Genomic DNA, 7,347 nt, shown 5'->3' on the forward strand with positions numbered 1-7,347 from the left:
CACAAGAGACACAGGGTTTATACTGGTTCGGGCCACCGTTGTGGTGTAATACCCTACTCCAGTGTGTGGTGTGGTGGATTGCCTCTTGGGCTGATGATGATGAGCAATACAAGGAAGAACAGCCTCGCAAGGGTCTGTTCTTGGCTGGGGGGGGGACGAACTGCTAGGAGGACTTCAGTCACCCTTCTCTCTCTCTCTCTCTCTCTCTCTCTCTCTCTCTCTTCTTGATTCTCTCTCTGATTTCGATCTCCCACCGATTGATCGAAAAAAACCCCTACCCTGTGGGTGGCTGGTCCTATTTATAGGCAAAGGCCCTAGGCCTCTTCCCAAATATTGAGCGGGAAGGGCGCCAACAATTGGCCATTTTGAAGGGGAACATCTGGTACACTTATCCTGACTAAAGTTGATCCTCGCCTACCAAAGACTCTGGTGGTGACGCTGGCTTGGGATCCACAATGACTTCCTCCCTGCCGTTGGACTGGTCTTGGTCTCGTTGCACCGAAACGGGTGCCTTTGCTTGATGCTCTCGCCTGTGCTTGCTCCCTTTGCATCAAAGAGGAAAGGAGGACACTGCGCGGGCTGGCGCCCGCCTGGCGCCCTTGGTCGTCACGGCTTGCGTCACGGGCACCTCATGAGGTACCCCGCCTTGATCTCTCCGCCTCCTCGCGAGCCAGCCTGATGAGGCCGTGCCTGAGGAAGCTCCGTGTCGTCCGCCCCGCGAGGCTTGGCCCCTCGCGTGGGTCTTGGGTCTATGTTGATGAAGATGGGCCGTGCTGGGCCCCCCTTTGAGCCACGCCGGAGGCAGGCAAGTCTGGGGACCCCCGTTCCCAGAACGCCGACAGACAGAAATGAAGAGCCTGTGAGATTGACAGGATCTGGGCATTTCTCAGGGATAACAAAAGGTAGAGAGGTAGGACAAGTGGATCCTTGCACAATGATAGTCCATACTTTGGAGGTAACAAAAGTCTTTGCCCAATCAAACTTCTCTGTTGATAAGAAATTAACTGCCAAAAAATTTACCCAGTCAGATGAAACCTGAATAGTTTCCTTGCTGTGAGGAGAAGGAGCAAAGTGGGTTCTCCAAATCTTAGCTCATGAAGTTCCAAGAAGATCCACCTCTGTCTGAATTGCAGTGGCAATGTCCTGTGGTGCATCCTGAACAGTCTTGTCAGTCCTATGGACTGTCCCTGAGCATATAGTATGAGCCTAGTTAATGTACTCAGGAACAGGGAAACCAGGTGGAGCAGATAGATCTTCAGAAATCTCACGTGCAGTTTCTAGTGGGGGAATGACTCTCTCAAGTACATAATCCTATGCTTGACTGATCATAGGTGCAATTGCATCAGCAGTAGCCAACTCTGAAGGAATGGGAATAGGAACAGTAGATGGTGCAGCCTGTTCTGAACCCTGAGGTGAATTTTCCTTGTTTAGTGCCAACTTGACAGCAGTTTGATATTCTAAATGCATAGGATCCAAAGATCTGTCCTCTTGTACCTCCCTTTCTTGAATAAAGATAAGATAAGAGCTCCAGTCAATAATAGGTTGCCTCAACAGAGCAGGTTGCTTAATTTCCACCACGGGCTCAGGTTGTTGGAGCAAAGCATGGAGAGCAGGCACCTGTGGTAATGGGCCAGGCCCATTGGGCTCAATGGCCACATTCAAATCTGGAACTCCAAGTAAAACTGGCGCCAAGGGACCATTGGCTGATTCTGAAGAATTAGCTGAGTGATCAACAGGACCATCTGAAACAATAATACTGTTGTTGACATTTCCTTCATCTGCAGGTGCATCATCAAAGGGTTCCATAATGTCATTGAGAGCCAAAAATTCACCCTGGTGCAGTTCTTGGTCAATGGGCATAGCCCAACGGCCCCAACCAGGCATGGGTGCCTCCTATGCCTCATCAACTTCAGGATCTTCCACTGCTTGGTTTACAATAGCATTATTAAGTGCCAACTGCAGGTTAACCTCACGCAGATCATTTTGGGGGTGAAGATCATCATGCTCATGCTGCTGGAGTGGGCCCATGAAGTGATTATGCTGATTGGGGTGAAAATTCACTTGAGGAGGGACTGGATGTGGGTTCCTATGAGGTGGGATGGGATCTTCATCAGGTGGAATAGCTCCAAGAATCTGGTGATGCAGAATAACTACAGGAACAGTAAGTGAGCCAGACTGAAATCTATCTCCTTCCCCAAACACAATACTGACAGGAATGTCTGATAACTTCTCGACTCTGACCTGGACCATGAGATTGGCCCTAGTGCTTCTAACTCTATCCCACATAAGAAATTTGCCAAATTTGTTGCATGCATTGCTAAATTCCTGAATAGATCTTCTATCAAAAGGATAACCACAGAGCAAAATCCAAACATCTCTATTTAGAACCAAACTTCTCCAATTTAGCCCTTGATTGTGTTTCTGGAAGATGACATGAACATCTGTGAAGAGATGTGGACTATTCGTGACTTGAGCATCCCTATCGAAGACACTGTTGAATCTAACATAAGCTTGTCCGAATGGGCAAGGCTCAATGTCAGAAAACCCCAGTCCTCTCTCTGTCAGAAAATCAATGAGTACCTCATGAATGGTGTTGAAGGCGACCGGCAGATTTGGCATCGGCACAATGGTGGCAATCGCCCAGTCCTCATGCGTGGCAGGGGCCGCACCAGTAATGACACGAACCCTAGCGGGTTGGCCCGCCACCTAAATGCTCTGATGGTTAGGAGGAAGGAAAGGTGTCGGATCAAAGGGGAATGTGGCCATGGGCGAAGTGGTGTTGGTGGTCAGAACTGAAGGATTTGGTGGCGACAGAGGGGAGGGGTTGGGCGGCGCAGGCTGGATGACCGCAGCTAGGAGACGCTGGGATATGGAGTTTTGGGTAGTCCGATGATGGTGGCTGTGTATCGGGGAAGGGCGCGGAGGAGCATTAACTGGAGGATCCTGGTTGGTCGGTTGATGGGATGGCTGTGTTGTCACAATCACGGAAATAGTGTAATCTTGCCTTGGAAACTCAATCGTCCGGTGGGCTACCGGGCTGGGAGCATGTGGTGGGCTTTGATGAAGGGCCGAGGAGTGGCAATCCTTGGCAATGTGGCCCCAACGTTTACAAGACCGACACTTAACGCGATTCGTACAGCTGGGCCTGTTATGGCCCGAGAGGAGGCAACAGACGCAAAACAATTTTTGAACTTGCGAGGATCCCGCCTTTGTGGCATTAACGTGCCCATTGAAGGCATTGATGTCCGATGATCGAGCAGGCACCGAAGATGGCGTGCGGTTTGGAAAATTCTCATGGGTCCTAGGAGAACCAATGTTCCTGGGGACTGAATCCGAATAGATCGCCGGAGATCTAAGAGCTTGCAGATAAGATTTGCGGGGATGCTTGTGAAACATGTGAGTCCACTCATCCTCTTTTTCTTGGAGGTATTGATCAAGTTCCCAGCTCGAGTTCGGACCTCCATTGCCCCAAAGAAGGAAGTTGATATGGAGTAAGGCTGTTGAGATGTTACCTCCTTTGATGATTGAAAAACCCACCTCTTTAGATGAGACCGAAAATTTAAACGACCAATTTTGCAAGCGCTCGACCTTAAAAAGAGATGCACGACCACCAAAGAAAGCAAGAAGGATGGTGCTTACAGATTCATTGGTGAGACGGATTTGGAATCTCTTAAATTCAGCCACTAGGAAGAATTCCTCATGATCTTTATCAGCTTCATAGTTGATTGGGACTCCCCATTTCCTCCAAACTTCAGCGACGAAATCTTGCCCCACGTCGAAGTTTAGATCAGCGAGAGCCATGGCCAGATCGTGGGCGTCGTGGATGACACCGACAGGCGAGCAGGGAGGTGGACGCCGGGGCCGGAGCGGCCACCGGCGAGGCTAGGAGCAGGGGGCTAGGAGCGGGGAGCGGGGTGGCGCTGACTTCGAAGGTGTAATATTTTCCGTATTTAAAAAAAATGGTATTTTTCACTCCGGTGGTATTATATGAAGAAAGAGATCCGGTCTCTTAAGGTGAATCTTTTGCGTGAGAAACCACACATTCTACCTCGCCAAAACACACACACACACACACGCACGCACGCACGCACGCACGCACGCACATTGCAGAGATCACATGTCGTTCTCACGAAAATGATAGTTTTCCAGTTTAATTGTAATTCTTTATGATGGGACAAGCCCTTTTCGCTGAATCTTCATTTTATAATGGCAACACACGTTCCATTCTTGAACGTGTGGCATTCCTTTATTTAATGAGAGGTGGCCTAACCCAAGATAGGCGAAATACTAATCCAAGATTATGCTGACTCCTTAGTGGAGGCTTGCAAACTAATCCTACTCTTCTTTGATGTGGATGTGTTGCTTCTAGAATAGCTCCACTAGATCAGAAAATCACATATAAAATTGATCAGCAAAAAAGTAGAGGCGTATGCAGAGTTCTTTTTTCTCTCTGAAAGGAACGTTTATTGAGCTTAGTCACATCATTTGCAATAAGAGAAAGCTGCTTTGGCTCTTATGAGAAGCCAGATTAGATGGTCACTTCATCCTTGTAGTGACGTGGTTTAGTGTCATTGGCAGCTCATCCAGCTGGTGCACTAAGTTGAGGTGAGCTCATGGGATAAATTAAGAACGTCGACCAAAAATTATTTGGGTACTATAACTTGTCTGCAGTACCAAAATGCCTTTGAGGTAACCAATTTGAATATTATACCAGCCAGCAAAGTTTTGCATGTTTGCAAGAGAAAAAGTTGTGCATGTCTGCCTAGTTTCCAAAATCTAATCAATTTTCAACATAACTTTTAAAACTAACTAATTGTAACATGGCATGAAATCCAAAGAAATATATTGTCATCTCCGTCCAGGAGGTCTGGCTAGTGATACATCCCCTTTCGTAAAAAAATAAATCCTTTTCACCTAGTGATACATCATGATTTTGACCAGGTCAATCAGTTCTCTAGGACCTATCTCATTCATTCAGTTGAGATATTCAATTATAGATTTGATTCATGATTTTAAAGTAGCACTTCTCAAATTAATCAACAACAGTCAGACTTTAAAAACACATCAGTCCCGCGCATCCTCTCATCACCTAAAAAACGCCAACATGTGCAATTTAGCATCAATATAGTACATGTGGTCACCATCGTAAGAAACTTCTCCATATAAGTATGGTTTGATTAGCAGATAACAGAGAATTGATTAGCAGATAACAGAGAATCGCACCGCCAAAAAACCCACCAAAACACTACATTACAAAAAGAAACACTTCACCATCTTCCCGAAGCGCCAAACCAAAATTTATCTTTGTGAAATCACAACAACAAACGATGCAGCGAAGCGTGCCCAACCCTTCTAGTGGGTGTTGAACTTTAGACGGATGTTCACGCAAGAGGAAATGATCATATAGTCTAATTTGGGGTGTGAACGAAACATAATACCCATCTCAACCTACACCGTAAACTGAGCGTAGCTCAAATGCTTAGGTTCTTTGCGACGAAACCAGCCTACCAGAGTTTAATCCATAGACTTGACATTGGTGCTCATATTTTCCTGAATTTATTGCAGGCTTTTCGGCGATGTCATTCAATGGGAGGAGACATTTTCGTTGACTATGAGATGCTTGTTGTGACTTCGTGAATCTCAAGATATTGTGTCGCCTGTATCTCGAAGGTGCTCGTAGGGATAAAGTGTGCGTGTGTATATTCATAGAGGTGAGTGTATGTGTGTAGCATATGCTTTTGTACCATGTTAAAGAAACTCCCACACCACCATTTTGTGGGATTTATGTTACAACTTAATTAAACTCGGTTAACTAAAGTTGAATATTCTCTGGTCAGAACCGACCTGCGTGATATCCCTAAAAAGATGCAGTGTCGCTTCGCTAGCAATCGACGCTAATTTGTGCCATCGCATAATTTTGGGGCGTATATATTGTAATAAACTATCTCAACGGTTCATTTGCCATTCTACTTCTCTCATTTTTGCCTTTGAACACATTATCAACCGCTCTGTCGAGAGCACAAAAAACAGAAAGAGAGAAATCGCTCAAGTTCTCTACGGGGCAATCCGATGGAAGGGGATTATGCGTTGTGGACTGCGCCACCACAAACTCCAACCTGAGGGAGACGAAACATTTACAAAGTCTAAAAAAGGGGAATGAATATATTTTAACTATTGATGGATGCGATACGATATTCGATGACAATGGACGTGTCATATTTATCCTCCCAGGTCGTACACATATGACAATTGAGAATGCTTTAATGTATTCCGACTCATCACATACTCTTGATAAGTTATCGAGATATCCACAAAAAGGGTTTTCACGTCGAAACTCATGAAGAAAACAAACAAGAGTATCTACTCTCCACCAAAGATCATGGATATGTTTTGGCAAGCAGCCAAGCAGGTATATGAAAACAAATTCCTTCTTTTTCGTCTGGTTGTACTATATGATATATCAAACCCGTTGACTTTGTTGCATACAAAGTAATTTTTCACAATGTTAACGTGCCCCAAACCTAGCATGATCGCCTAGGTCATCCTGTAATTGGGATAATGAGAAGAATTACTAGCAATACCATTGGTCTTAATTTGCTTGAGTCAAAATTTCCTCGGTCTTCAGCCTTCGTGTGCACATCTTGCACCACAAGAAAGCTAATTTTGAGGCCCTCGCGCCTCAACATACAAGTTGAACCACTTCAATTTCTTGAACGTGTTGAAGGAGACATTTTGTTAGGAAACATAGTAGAAAACAAAAAATATTCGCCCTACGATCAACAGGGAACATTATGAACATGCGTTGAATGATTTGGATCATATCATTACTGAGTCCAAGTTGCAGCGGAAGAAGATGGGTCAGTGTAGATCATACTTAGAGTCCCTCATAACCGTAGATGAACGATCCCGCGAACCACCCACGAATAGTCCCTCGAATGAAAGGCCAAAAGCACGGCCTCTCTACAAGTTGCAAGCATACGGTCTTCACGATCAGCGGCGCTTCACCGTTCAGAGCTAATCATCGTTGGAGAATTAGAGGGAGGAGAATATAACCACAATGGGCTTCTAATTATGAGGATTAGAGGATCTAGTTCAAGCTCTAATTGACCAAATAGAACTAGAACTAAAGAACTAGAGGAGGCTCAAAAACTTGTGCGTTCAAAAGTGCAAAACCCGTCTAGTATATATAGGTTGAGGGGGAAGGGGGGCGTCACACAAGGGGAAGGATTTCCCTCACCTTGCGTCGGCCCAAGGGGAAGGAGGAATCCCCCCTTTTCCAATTCGCCCTCCCCAAGTGGGAAAAGGGGGCGCCTCCCCCATTGGGCCCTTGTGGCCCAATTCTCCTTC

At 45.9% G+C, this 7,347-nt stretch overlaps 1 pseudogene; it reads right to left on the reverse strand.

The window, feature by feature from the left end:
- Positions 1–1,311: 1,311 nt before the first annotated feature.
- Positions 1,312–3,801, reverse strand: LOC147971039 (uncharacterized; annotated as a pseudogene).
- Between the last annotated feature and the right edge of the window lie 3,546 nt (positions 3,802–7,347).

Source organism: Triticum urartu, chromosome 5A (genome assembly GCF_056163025.1).
Source record: "Triticum urartu cultivar PI428250 chromosome 5A, HENAU_Tu73, whole genome shotgun sequence".
In the NCBI taxonomy this organism is placed as follows: Eukaryota; Viridiplantae; Streptophyta; class Magnoliopsida; order Poales; family Poaceae; genus Triticum; species Triticum urartu.